This window comes from Stegostoma tigrinum, chromosome 43 (genome assembly GCF_030684315.1).
Source record: "Stegostoma tigrinum isolate sSteTig4 chromosome 43, sSteTig4.hap1, whole genome shotgun sequence".
In the NCBI taxonomy this organism is placed as follows: Eukaryota; Metazoa; Chordata; class Chondrichthyes; order Orectolobiformes; family Stegostomatidae; genus Stegostoma; species Stegostoma tigrinum.
In genome coordinates, this window is record NC_081396.1 from 12,567,292 (window position 1) to 12,581,642 (window position 14,351).

Sequence of the window (14,351 nt, forward strand, 5' to 3'; positions counted from 1 at the left end):
TACAGTGCAAAACTTAGTCAACTACCATTTAGGAAGTGATGAGAAGGAATGCCTTCCCTCCAAGAGTGATTTGGAATTTGAGTTGCTGAAATTTTTATTCAATGAGGACCGAGGTTCGTGGGGAAGATGTGAGAGTGGAGTCGAGAACAGAGGCAGATAAACTATGATATTTTTGATTGGTGGAACAGGCTTGATGAGCAAAATAGCCGACTTGTGTTCCTAATTTAGGACTGACAGCACAATTCAGCACCATGAAACTGTTCGGTAACACCAGAAGGCCATTGATCCACTTTTATTGAAATGGAGATGCAATTCAGCTCTTTATGATTGTTACAGTGAAGCTCAAAACAGGAAAAAAGTGAGAAGGCCATTCACTACAAGAACCTGCTTCATTCCTACAGAAGGCCATTAAGCATGTCAGATCTGTTATAAAGGGACAGACACTGCAGAGGGTGTTTTGACACAACAGGCAGACAGCACAGTGGCCTTTGACAGACTAAATCAGTGCATCAGATACACTGCACAGTAGTCATTTTCAGATCAGATTGATGCCTCAGACAAAGTGCACACTGGCCTTGGACAGATGAGATCAGTGTACGAGACACCGTGTAGAAGTCCTTTGTCAGATCTGATCGGTTGCCTCAGACTACAGAGGGGCCTTGGTCAGACTAGATCAATGTCGCAGCCAGACTGCAAAAGGGCCTTTCTCAGCTCAGTGCCTCTGATGCACCACACAGGAACTTTTTGCCAGATCACATCGGTGTATAAAACACAGCACATGGGTCTTAGTCAGACCAGATCGGAGACAAAGATAGATTGCACAGGAGCCTTTGACAGACCAGATGGTGCCCCAGACATGCTGTGCAGGAACCTTTGACAGAGGAGATTGGTGCATGGGATACAGCATAGGACACAGTGTAGTCTGACCAAAACCCCTGTGCAATCAGTGCATTGAGGCACACTACAGAGGGTGCACTTGAGAAAAGATTGATGGCTCAGACACACTGCAGAATATTCAGCAGAAAAGTCCCTCAGACTGTACAGGGGCCTTCGGGAGCATTGTGTTTGATATACAGAAGAGTGGCTGCTTTTAGATCAGATCGGTGCCTCAAGACATACTGCAGAGTGGGCTTTGTCAAAGAAGATTGAAACCTCAAAGAACACACAAGGGCCTTTTCTCTGACTAGATCAATGCCTCAAACACTGCACTGGCATTTTTCAGACCAAATTGATGCCGGACACAGGACCTTTGACAGACCAGATCTGTGCCTCAGACACCTTGCACATGGGCTTTGGTCAGGCCAGTTTGGTGCTTCATGTATACTTCACAGGGCCCTTCTCAAACCAGATCAGTGCCTCAGACGTTGCACAGAGGCCTTTGTCAGACCATCAGTTTCAGAAACACAATGCAGAGTAGATTTTATTAGGCCAGATCTGTGCCTCAGACACCGTGTGGAGGGGTTTTTGTCAGAGCAGATCACTCCCTCAGACACGCTGCAGTGTGGCAAGAGACAGACCAGATAGGTGCCTCAGACACACTGAATGGAGTCTTTGTCACAGAAGATTGGTGACTCAGATATTCTACATATGGCCCTGTAGTGGAGGAGACCAGTGTCTCAGACACAATGCAGAGGAGCTATTGACAGACCAGATTGTTTCTTTGTGCATACTCCACAAGGCCTGGTCAGACCAAATTGGAGCCTCAGACTGAATGCACAGGGGCTTTTTAGAGACCAAAGCGGTGCCTCAGACAGACTGCACAAGTGTTTTTGTCAGGCCAGATCAGTGCCTCACTACACTGTTGACAGAGCTTTTTTTCTGATCAGATCAATGCTCAAGACATGCTGCACACTTGCCTTTGCCAGATAAGATCTGTGCCTCAGTTCACAGCGTCCCTTGTCAAACCAAATTAGTGCTTCAGAAACAATGCACAGGAGCCTGTCAGACAAGATCAATGCCCAAGAGACATTGAGAACGGGACAGTGACCGGCCAGATCAGAGCCTCAGACAGATGAGACTGGTGCATGAGACACACTGTAACATAGCCTTTGTCAGACCAGTACAGTGCTGCAGACAGCAGTGCCTCTGATGCACCACACAGGAGCTTTTGGCCAGATCACATCAGTGTAGAAAACACAGCACAGCCTTGAGAGCCACCTTCAGTGCTTCAAACAGACCATATTGGTGTCTCAAAGTGGCCTTTGTCATACCAGATTGAGAAACCTACAGTGCCTTTGCCACACCTGATACATGCCTCAGACACAATTCATGGGCACCTTTATCAGATCTGATCAGTGCCTCAGAAAAACTGTACAGGGGTATTTGTTAGACCAGTTCGGTGCCTCAAGTAAACTGCAGAATGGCCTTTGTCAGAACCTATCAATGTCTCAGACACACTGTACAGGGATCTTTGATGGACCTGCTTCAGTCAGACTAAAAAAGAAGAGTCTTTTACAAACTAGATGAACGTTTGAGATAGATTACAATGAGGCCGCTGACAAATCAATGTAGTACATCATGAATACTCCGCAGGGGCCTTTGTCAGATCAGCATCTCAGATGATTGCACATGAGCCATTAATGGACCAGAACAGTGCCTCAGACACACTGCACAGGTGTCCTTGCAACAAAATACTGCATAGTTCTAGTTCTCTGCTCACAAATCTTTATCATGAGATTATTAGACATTTCTCATTGCAAACCTTTGGATCTAAAATTAGCCATTCTCTTGATTGCTCCTTGATAATGCCATTACAGAAAACTACCTGGTATACAATTCAGGATTTCATCAATTAAACACATAACAGCATGGATACGCATTCGTTATCCAGTAGAGATGTAAATTACTTTCATGCACAATTATTGAGTTGCCCTCACCCAAGTAGATTCAATTTCTTGATTTTTTTTTTAGCCATTTTTACATTATCATTGAATGGTGCCTATAACAGAATTCCTGATAACGGTTGCTGCCCCTTGCTGTTTCTTAGCGCCATCCAAAACAACTCCATGTTTTGATCTCCAGATTTAATTGGTTGTCTCATTAATTCACTGACGACTTCCTTGCTTCACAACACAACTTGACCTTGTTTGGTTTTTTGCCCATCTTGCCTAAATCCCAACAACCATCAAATGTTCACTTCCCAACCATAGTCATTTTGCAGCCACATATGAAGTGACCTTTAGACCATATTTGTTCACTTCAGTTATTGTTGCCATTTCATATCCTTTATTGCAGTGCAGGGAGTGTTTCAGTGAATGTGGGGATTTAAGCGATGGATGGAGGTTACAGAGAGACTTTCAGGGGTTGGAGGATGTTACAGTTAGGGGTAGTTGCCTGTGTGAGAGAATGTTAGCAAGTGGAAGAGTTTTAGGGATTGGAGGAAGTTAGAGATGGAGGGGGCTAGGCTAGATTCCAGTGATCAGGCTGGATGTAGGACTGGAGATCATGACAGGAATTCACACAGTCCCTGTAATGATCTCCAGGCCTACATCCAGCCTGATCACTGGAATCTAGCCTAGCCCCCTCCATCTCTAACTTCCTCCAATCCCTAAAACTCTTCCACTTGCTAACATTCTCTCACACAGGCAACTACCCCTAACTGTAACATCCTCCAACCCCTGAAAGTCTCTCTGTAACCTCCATCCATCGCTTAAATCCCCACATTCACTGAAACACTCCCTGCACTGCAATAAAGGATATGAAATGGCAACAATAACTGAAGTGAACAAATATGGTCTAAAGGTCACTTCATATGTGGCTGCAAAATGACTATGGTTGGGAAGTGAACATTTGATGGTTGTTGGGATTTAGGCAAGATGGGCAAAAAACCAAACAAGGTCAAGTTGTGTTGTGAAGCAAGGAAGTCGTCAGTGAATTAATGAGACAACCAATTAAATCTGGAGATCAAAACATGGAGTTGTTTTGGATGGCGCTAAGAAACAGCAAGGGGCAGCAACCGTTATCAGGAATTCTGTTATAGGCACCATTCAATGATAATGTAAAAATGGCTAAAAAAAATCAAGAAATTGAATCTACTTTGATGAGGACAACTCAATAATTGGTGTATGAAAGTAATTTACATCTCTACTGGGTAACTAATGAGTGTCAATGCTGTAATTGATGAAATCCTGAATTGTATACGAGGTAGTTTATGAACAGGGATAAGAAAGATTGTATGGACTGCAGAATGTTGGAAATAGTGCATAAAAGCACATCTGCCTCAGAGTGAGTGAGTATTGTGCATGTTTGAGGATGTTCCGGGCCTTTTGAGACTGGAGGTGGTTACAGTCAGAGGGACAGCTGTGGGAGCTAGAGAGTGACTTGGTGCATAGGATGAGCTATAGAGAGGAGCTGTCTATATACATTGGGATACATAACAGCCTTAAAACAGTCACACTGAGGTATTTAGCAACTGAAAGAATTTACACAGATCGTGAGTGTTTTTTAAAAAGAGATTAGATTCCCTACAGTGCAGAAACAGACCCTTCAGCCCAACAAGTCCACAGCATCCCTTGCTGCATCCAACCTAGGCCCATCCCCCTATAACCCTCACACCCCTGAACACTACAGGCAATTTAGCATGGCCGATCCACCTAGTCCGCACATCTTTGGACTGTGGGAGGAAACCTGAGCATCGGGAGGAAACCCATGCAGACACGGGGAGGATGTGCAAAGTCCACATAGACAGTTGCCCAAGGCTGGAATCGAACCCAAGTCCCTGGTGCTGTGAGGCTGCAGTGTTAACCACTGAACCACCGTGCCGCCCTTGTGTTGTTGGAAATTGAGGCGTTTACACAAATAAGTATGGTTACAAGGAAAGGTGGAGTTCAAAACTAGACGGCATAGGTTTGAGATGAGAGGGGCAAGATTTGAAATGGGCCTGACAGGCAAAGTTTTCGACAGAGGATAGTGCACAAATGGAACAAACTGCCAAAGGAAGTGGTCAAGGCAAGTAATTTGTAACATTTAGAAAGGCATTTGGGCAGGTACATGGATAGGAAAGATTAGAAGTGATAGGGGCCAAACACCAGCAAACGTGATTAGAGATAGTGGGAACATTGAACATTACAGCACAGTACAGGCCCTTCGGCCCTCAATGTTGTGCCGACCTGTCATACTGATCTCAAGCCCATCTAACCTACACTATTCCATGTACATCCATATGCTTGTCCAATGACGACTTAAATGTACCTAAAGTTGGCAAATCTACTACCGTTGCAGGCAAAGCGTTCCATTCCCTTACTACTCTGAGTAAAGAAATTACCTCTGACATCTGTCCTATACCTTTCACCCCTCAATTTAAAGCTATGCCCCCTCATGCTCGCCGTCACCATGCTAGGAAAAAGGCTCTCCCTATCCACCCTATCTAACCCTCTGATTATTTTATATGTTTCAATTAAGTCACCTCTCAAGCTTCTTCTATCTAATGAAAACAGCCTCAAGTCCCTCAGCCTTTCATCATAAGACCTTCCCTCCCTACCAGGCAACATCCCAGCAAATTTCCTCTGCACCCTTTCCAAAGCTTCCACATCCTTCTTATAACGCGGTGACCAGAACTGTACACAATACTCCAAGTGCAGCCGCACCAGAGTTTTGTACAGCTTCACCATAACCGCTTGGTTCCGGAACTCTATCCCTCTATTAATAAAAGCTAAAAACAAACACTATGCCTTATTAACAGCCCTGTCAACCTGGGTGGCAACTTTCAAGAATCTGTGTACATGGACACAGATCTCTCTGCTCATCTATACTGCTAAGAATCTTACCATTAGCCCTGTACTTTGCCTTCCGGTTACTCCTACCAAAGTGCATCACCTCACACTTGTCTGCATTAAACTCCATTTGCCACCTCTCAGCCCAGCTCTGCAGCTTATCTGTGTCTCTCTGCAACCTACAGCATCCTTCGTCACTATCCACAACTCCACTGACCTTAGTGTCGTCTGCAAATTTACTAACCCATCCTTCTACGCCCTCATCCAGGTCATTTATAAAACTGACAAACAGCAGTGGACCCAACACCAACCCTTGCGGTACACCACTAGTAACTGGTCTCCAGGATGAACATTTCCCATCACCTACCACCCTCTGTCTTCTTTCAGCAAGCCAATTTCCGATCCAAACTGCTATATCTCCCACAATTCCATTCCGCCGCATTTTGTACAATAGCCTATTGTGGGGAACCTTATCAATCGCCTTGCTGAAATCCAAATACACCACAACAACTGGTTTACTCATCTACCTGTTTGGTCACCTTCTCAAAGAACTCTAAGGTTTGTGAGGCACGACCTTCCCTTCACAAAACCGTGCTGACTATCCCTAATCAATTTATTCTTTTCTAGATGATTATAAATCCTATCCCTTATAACCTTTTCCAACACTTTACCAACAACTGAGGTAAGGCTCACTGGTCTACAATTACCAGGGTTGTCTCTACTCCCCTTCTGGAACAGGGGAACCATATTTGCTATCCTCCAGTCGTCTGGCACTATTCCTGTAGACAATGACGAGTTCAAGATCAATGCCAAAGGCTCGGCAATCTCCTCCCTGGCTTCCCAGAGGATCCTAGGATTAATCCCATCTGACCCAGGGAACTTATCTGTCTTCACCCTCCATAGGGTTTCTAATACCTTTTCTTTGTGAACCTCAATCCCACTAGTCTAGTAGCCTGTATCTCAGTATTCTCCTTGACAACATTGTCGTTTTCTAGAGTGAATACTGTCGAAAAATATTCATGTAGCGCTTCCCCTATCTCCTCTGACTCCACACACAACTTATCACTACTATCCTTGATTGGCCCTAATCTTACTTTCGTTATTCTTTTATTCCTTAAATACCTGTAGAAAGCCTTAGGGTTTACCCTGATCCTATCCGCCAACAACTTCTCAAGTCTCCTCCTGGCTCTTCTGAGCTCTCTCTTTAGGTCTTTCCTGGCTACCTCGTAGCCCTCAAGCACCCCAACTGAGCCTTCACATCTCATCCTAACATAAGCCGCCTTCTTCCTCTTGAACAGAGATTCCACCTCCTTCGTAAACCACAGCTCCTGCACTCTACAGCTTCCTCCCTGCCTGACAAGCACATACTTATCTAGGACACATGAGCTTTTCCTTGAAAAAGCTCCACATTTCAAATGCGCCCATCCCCTGCAGTTTCTTTCCCCATCCTATGCTCCCTAAATCTTGCCTAATCTCATCGTAATTGCCTTTCCCCCAGCTATAACTCTTGCCCAGTGGTATACACCTATCGCTTTCCATCACTAAAGAAAACATAGCAGAATTGTGATCACTATCAAAGTGCTCACCTACTTCCAAATCTAACACCTAGCCAGGCTCATTACCCAGTACCAAATCTAATGTGGCTTGTCCCCTTGTTGGCCTGTCTACATACTGTGTCAGGAAGCCCTTCTGCACACACTGGACAGAAATTGACCCATCTATAGTACTCGAACTAGTGTTGCCAGTCAATATTTGGAAAGTTGAAGTCCCCCATGACAACTACCCTGTCTCTCTCACTCCTATCGAGAATCATCTTTGCTATCCTTTCCTCTACATCTCTGGAACTATTCGGAGGCCTATAGAAAACTCCCAACAGGTGACCTCTCTTTTCCTGTTTCTAACCTCAGCCCATACTACCTCAGTTGACAAGTCCATAAACATCCTTTCTGCAACTGTAATACTGTCCTTGACCAACAATGCCACACCTCCCCCACTTTTACCATCTTCTCTGTTCTTACTGAAACATCTAAATCCCGGAACCTGCAACACCCATTCCTGTCCCTGCTCTACCCATGTCTCCGAAATGGCCACAACATCGAAGTCCCAGGTACTAACCCATGCTGCAAGTTCACCCACCATATTCCGGACGCTCCTGGCATTGAAGGAGACACACTTCAAACCAACTTCTTGCTTGCCGGTGCCACCTTGCCTCCCTGAAACTTTATTTCGGACCACCCGACTCAACATTTTCTATAGTCGAACTACAATTTTGGTGCCCATACCGCTGCTGAATTCATTTCAGCCCACCCGAATAGACTTAGCAAATTTCCCCCCCAGGATATCGGTACCCCTCTGGTTCAGGTGAAGACCATCTTGCTTGTAGAGGTCCCACCTACTCCAGAAAGAGCCCCAATTATCCAAGAATCCAAAACCCTCCCTCCTGCACCATCCCTGCAGCCACGTGTTCAACTCCTCTCTCTCCCTATTCCTCGCCTCACTAGCATGAGGCACGGGCAACAAACCAGAGACAACTCTGTTCGCCCTAGCTCTCAGCTTCCATCCTAGCTCCTTGAATTTCTGCCTTAAAACCCCATCTCTCTTCCTACCTATGTCGTTGGTGCCAATGTAGACCACGACTTGGGGCTGCTCCCCCTCCCCCTTAAGGATCCTAAAAACACCAGAGACATCACGCACTCTGGCATCTGGGAGGCAACACACCAACCGTGAGAGTCTCTCGTCCCCACAGAACCTCCTATCTGTCCCCCTAAATATGGAGTCCCCAATGACCAATGCTCTCCTCCTCTTCCCCTTCCCTTCTGAGCAGCAGGGACAGACTGTGCCAGAAACCTGTGCCCCACTGCTTTCCCCTGGTAAGTCATCCCCCCCAACAGTGTCCAAAACAGTATACTTATTGTTGAGGGGAATGGCCACAGGGAATCTCTGCACTGCCTGCCGGTTCCCTTTCCATCCCCTGACCGTAAACCATCTGCCTTTTTCTTGTACCCGAGTGACTACCTCCCTGTAACTCCTTTCAATAACCCCCTCTGCCTCCCGAATGATCCGAAGTTCATCCAGCTCCAGTTCCCTAATGCAGTTTTCAAGGAGCTGGAGTTGGGTGCACGTCCCGCAAACGTAGTCAGCATGGACACTAGAAGTGACCCTTACCTCCCACATTCTGCAGGAAGAACATTCAACTGCCCTGACCTCCGTTCCCATTATTCTAAATTCCCAAGACTTAAAAAAAAAAGAATAAAAAAACTTGTTGCCTTACCAATCAGGCACACAGAACTTTATTGGTTAGAGGAGGAGGATGGGTGGGAGACACTACCCGGGTAGTGTTTCGGGTAACGCAACCATATAAATATATTACCTCACTCACCAGTCCAGTGTTGGCTCCTGCTCAGCGTACCTCCGCCTATTCATGAGGTAAGGAACTGCCAATGGTAAAGTCTAAGATAACAAGGAGCAGAGCTGGATGAACACAACAGGCCAGACAGCAGAGGAGCAGGAAAGCTGATGTTTCAGGCCTGGACCCTTGTTCAGAAAATGATTAGCAAACATGATTTGTTCATTTTAGGAAACCCAGTCAGTATGGATGAGTTTGGCCAAAGGGTCTGTTTCCATGCTGCATGGCTCTAAGACTGCAGGTACTAGATGAGGTGACAACTGAGACAAAACATGTTGTAGAGGCTGAAGCAACTTAGGAATTGGGATGGTACTCAAGATTGGAGTACGTTTCAAACATATGGTGGGACTGTAGGAAGAGGGGATGATGGTTGTGGAGACAGGACCTATTACAGGAATTAGAACGATTGGAGACACTGGTCCACATGAGATAATACAGATACCGAGTTGGAGAGGATACACAGAACAAAGATCCCCTGCATCATTATCATCCTCTTATGGGAGACACACATTTACCTCTGCTCTACTGACACTAAGACAGCACAGGCCTGAATTGCTAACTGTGAACTTCTACAATTGGAAAGCTCACTATAACAAAGCTTATAGTAGGTCACCTGTGAGGGTGTGGTGATCGACCCTAGGAATTTCTCCGTACCACACACTGCACTTCAGCACTGGTTCTACGTCAGGTCTTGTGGACCGAAGTTTTGAGCCGACTAATTGCTATCTGCTCTGCTCAGAGTGATCTTACCTTGCTGCAGGCTTTATCGAAGGCTCCAGATCTCGCAGTCCTGTGTCTCTCTGGCTGACCAACTATCTTCACTGAGATGATTGACGAGACATCAGTTGGGAATTTTGCCAAGTCAGGAACTCCCCGAATACCTATAGGAGACAGAGAAACGGACAGACTCAAATTGGACCGATGTAGAGACGATAGAATGTAAATTGCTGAGTCCTGCCAAGGTCTGTAAAACCACTCTCCACCCCTGGCCTGTGCTGCCTCATTTCTCTGCTATTCTCTCTAAAGTGGAGAATTCTGATGTGTCGGGATTTGAGTAGCTAAAAGAGAAAAGGCAAACAGAGGCAGCATTTAGACATGCGGTGAAGGATACCACATGGAGATACTGAGTAATTCCAGAGGGCTGGAAGATTTCAGGATCAAATAGCAGTGTAGAAAAAAATAAAGTGGCATTGATTCATGGAGGACTGATCACGGTATTCAGGAAAAGTGAGTAGTATAATAGGATGGGCTCCACTGGTATGGTGCTGGGACCAGTATCCTGGCCAATGATAAAACCAGGATTATGGACAGGGCTTTAAACTGTCAGAGGTGGCAGGGTAAGGGTTCAGGTGAAACATGATTTCCAAATCAAAAAGGCAAGGTTGAGTCATCAGAACAGCATGGTAATGTGGCTGAAGCCAAACACAAAAGCAGATTTTCATGAAAATTCCACATCTGCAAATGTTTGTGACAGGAAATACTGGTCAAAGTAAACAATGTTAGTTACTTCCAAGTATCTGTAATAAGGTATACAGACTTGTGACACAAGATAAATGATTAAGAGTAAATGAGTAATCACCACAGAGAACAAAAAGTGGAACATCAATATTCAAGGAACACAATGTTGCAGATGGATGTTCTGTATGGAAAAACAAAAGGAATAAACTAAACATTTAGGGATACCAAAGACATTATCAAGGAAGGATTTTGCCTCGGGTTATGAAGGGAAATCAGTGTGAATGCAGTTTCACAGTAGTACATGTTAGAAAACAATAGTGGGAGATCAGTTATAAGCTCCCCTAACAGCATTACATTCTAAATGCTGCATTAAATAGGAAATTATTGGAATTTGTAGTGAAGAACTGGGCTAATTGTGGGGATGGCAATCTTCACATAGGTTGGGAGACTGATCGAGTTCGAGTCTGATGAATGTTTTTGTTAGCATTTCTCAAACAATGGACTCTCAACATCCTCCTCCTTCTCACTCTACAGGTTGCAGGTGGTTAGAGAGAGGGGAGATTTTCAGTAGCTGGACAAACTTACAGTAAAGGGTGCACTGTAGGGACTGAAGTAAGTAAGAGTCTCACTATGACTCTCTTAAGGGACCTCTCTTGAGAGGGGCATAGTTGCCCACTATGACGTTTTGACGTATTTTTGGCGCATAGTGTGAGTCGTGCCTCCTCGTTGGCCTCGCCGGTAAGCCCAGCAATCCTGATTGCTGGGTGACTAAACGACCAGAAAAAGTACAAGACGGCCCTGGTCTGCGTAGACCAAACCAAAAAACCAGTATGAGTTTTCCAGAATCTCTGGAGCAGTCCGGCTGGGGAGCGTCCCGGATAAACAACCCCCCGCAGCCTCGTCCACAACCGCGAACTGTGATAAGTCACTAGGTCGTACATGCTCAAAACCCGCAACAAGGTCCATCTCGGTCCAGACCGAGACAGCGACCTTGAGACGTTACCTCCTGCCTTACATGGAGTTGAGACCAGTTACCCCTCCCAGAGGGCCGGCTCACCCTGTAATGGATGACATAGATAACGTTGCAGAAGGCACTGGAAGGGCTGCCCACTCTACGGTTGAGATAAGCATAACTACTCAAACCTTCTACAACAAAAGTTATCGAGAAACGAAGCAGGGCACAGACGGAAATACCACAAATGAGACTGGCGACGAAACAACCGATGCAACTGCCTTCATGGAAGGAGTTGTAATCGAGCCAGTATGCGACAGAACGTCCGTGTCGGAGGTAACCATCCACTATCCCGTCGATGGGTTGTTTTGCAAGGACTGCGACACCCTCTTCCCCACGGTGAGCCTATTCAAGATCCATATGACTAAAGTGCACGGTGTAAAGAACATCCAGACAAGATGTTCTCGCTGCGAGAAGGCAGGGGAATACCATTCAATAGCCTGCCACTATCCTAAATGCAAAGGAAAGATACAACCCTCAACTGGAGACTTTGCATGCAGCGCGTGTGACCAACGGTTTTCAACACAGTCAGGCCTTGGTCAACATGAGGGGCACAGGCACCCGGTTCTACGGAACGAGAAGCGCCTCAAACCGGCACCCAAAGTCAAAGGCAAACCTGGGAGAAGCGACCGTGTATGGTCACAGGAGGAGGTTGCACTCCTGGAGGAAACTGGAGGTGAGATTTGCAGGATGCAAATTTATAAACGAATCAATCGCAGGCATCCTTAAAACGAAAACACCTAAGCAAATCTCTGACAAGCGCAGGCTCCTGGCAGACACCCCGACGAGGTCCAGACGATCTGCGAGTCAGCGGCAGACTCGCATGATTGAGGCAGAGAGTGTCCAGGAGAATTCCAATGACCAAGCCCAACGTCGAAGAGCCAGCTGGAAAACACCGGCTTTGATCCCTAAACATCGGGACGTAGACGATCAGCTTACACAAGCTGAAGAGCTCTTGGACGCAAGGAAAGACCCAGACACGCTTGCCCTCGGAATCGGACTAGTGGAAAGCATTACCGACCTACTAATAAACAGTAGGAAAAGACAGGACAAAAACAAAAAGGCCTCGAAAAGATTGGGCCAGGAAAGACAATAAGCCCGGTAGCAATACCGGAGCAAAAAAACGGTGGGCAGCAGGTAAAGTGCTGTTCAGAACAACACAGCTGCTTTACAAAACCAATTGGCGCCAACTAGCTCGCGAGATCATGGGGGCGCCGACCTCATCCGCTTGTCCTCTTGCAAAAGAGGGTTTGGAGACATGTTTCCGTGAGAAACTGTCTGCACCAAACAAGAAATCCAACATCAATAAGTATGCCCCATACTCAGGCAGAGTCAATGACGGGTCCTTGATGAAACCCATAGAGGTAGAGGAGGTCGAAGCAGCCATCAAGGGGATAGACGAGAATAGTGCCGCTGGGCCAGACGGCCTGAAACTGCAGGACATAAGAGCACTCCATGAGGAGGAGGAAACTCGTCTACCCCGCCTCTTCTCCCTATGGTTAAAGTCAAGCACGATCCCAGATTCACTAAAAAAAAAAGAGTCGAACAGTCCTGATTCCTAAGTGCGAGGATAAGGAACGTCTGAAAAACATCGATAACTGGCAACCAATAACCATCGGTCCGATGCTGCCCCGGCTGTTCACGAAAATAATGGCAAAACGCCTAAGTGAAACAGTCGAAATAAACCCCAGGCAAAAAGGGTTTCTAGCAGCCACTCCCGGATGCAATGAGAACATTGTTATCCTCGAAAATATCATCAAGGGAGCAAAACACAATCGTAAGGACCTCACAGTTGTCTTTGTTGATCTAGCGAAAGTGTTCGACTCGGTTGGGCACAAATTATTAATCAAATCTCTGCAAAGAATGCAACTACCGAAAGCCTTTGTAAGTCTCATTAAAGACTTATACACTGGCAACACAACAGTGGTGGAAGGGAACGGTAACTTGACCACCCCAATAACCATAGAGAGGGGCATGAAGCAGGGCGACCCATTCTCACCAATTCTATTTAACATTGCTCTGGATCCATTGGTGCGCTCTCTGGAGAAGGCCAACTCAGGGGTCTCCATGCCCCTGGGCGGCAGAAGAGTCAACTGCTCGACCTTGGCCTCCGCGGATGACATCGCCCTTCTAAGTGACTCACACACTGGTATGGCTAGGAACCTGAAGCTGCTCCAGGCATACTGTGACCATACAGGCCTCAGTATTAACATAGTGAAAACGAAGGGATTCCACTTCACCTTTAAAAGGAAAACCTTCATGTACAACCATTTCGCAAACTGGAAGCTACGGGACAAATCCATAGCCTACATGCCCCCAGGCGACACAGAAATACCTGGGTGCCCGCATCGATCCATGGGCAGGTGTGGCAGAAGGGGAGTGGGAGGAGAAGCTTAAGTCCTGGGTTAAAGGAATACAGGCAGCACCTCTCCGACCACGGCAACGGTTGGGAATCCTAAAGGTACATGTCATCCCCAGATTGTACTTCCATCTAATCCTAACAGAAGCATCACAAACTACTCTTGTAAAGCTGGACCAAATCATCCGTAACACCAAAGAATTCCTACACCTACCACCTCATACCGCAGACGGAATGCTATATTCGAGCAACAGGAACGGTGGTCGAGGCGTCCCAAAACTCAAAGTGCAAATACCATCCGCGATTATCCGCAAACGCGAAGCACTAGACATGTCCAGTGATGTAGTCATTCGGGCCTCCTTTCAATATAAAAGGAGACAGCAACACAGAGACAGTTGCGGGACT

General features: G+C 46.2%; 1 long non-coding RNA gene across 4 annotated transcripts in view; it reads right to left on the minus strand.

The window, feature by feature from the left end:
- LOC125449042 (uncharacterized) overlaps nt 1-14,351 on the minus strand; it is a 61,319-nt gene that overhangs the window by 19,909 nt on the left and 27,059 nt on the right. For all 4 annotated transcript variants that reach the window (XR_007246801.2, XR_007246800.2, XR_009443145.1 and 1 more), the window contains one exon: nt 9,868-9,998. This is a non-coding gene — a long non-coding RNA (uncharacterized LOC125449042). The remainder of the gene's footprint in view (nt 1-9,867; nt 9,999-14,351) is intronic.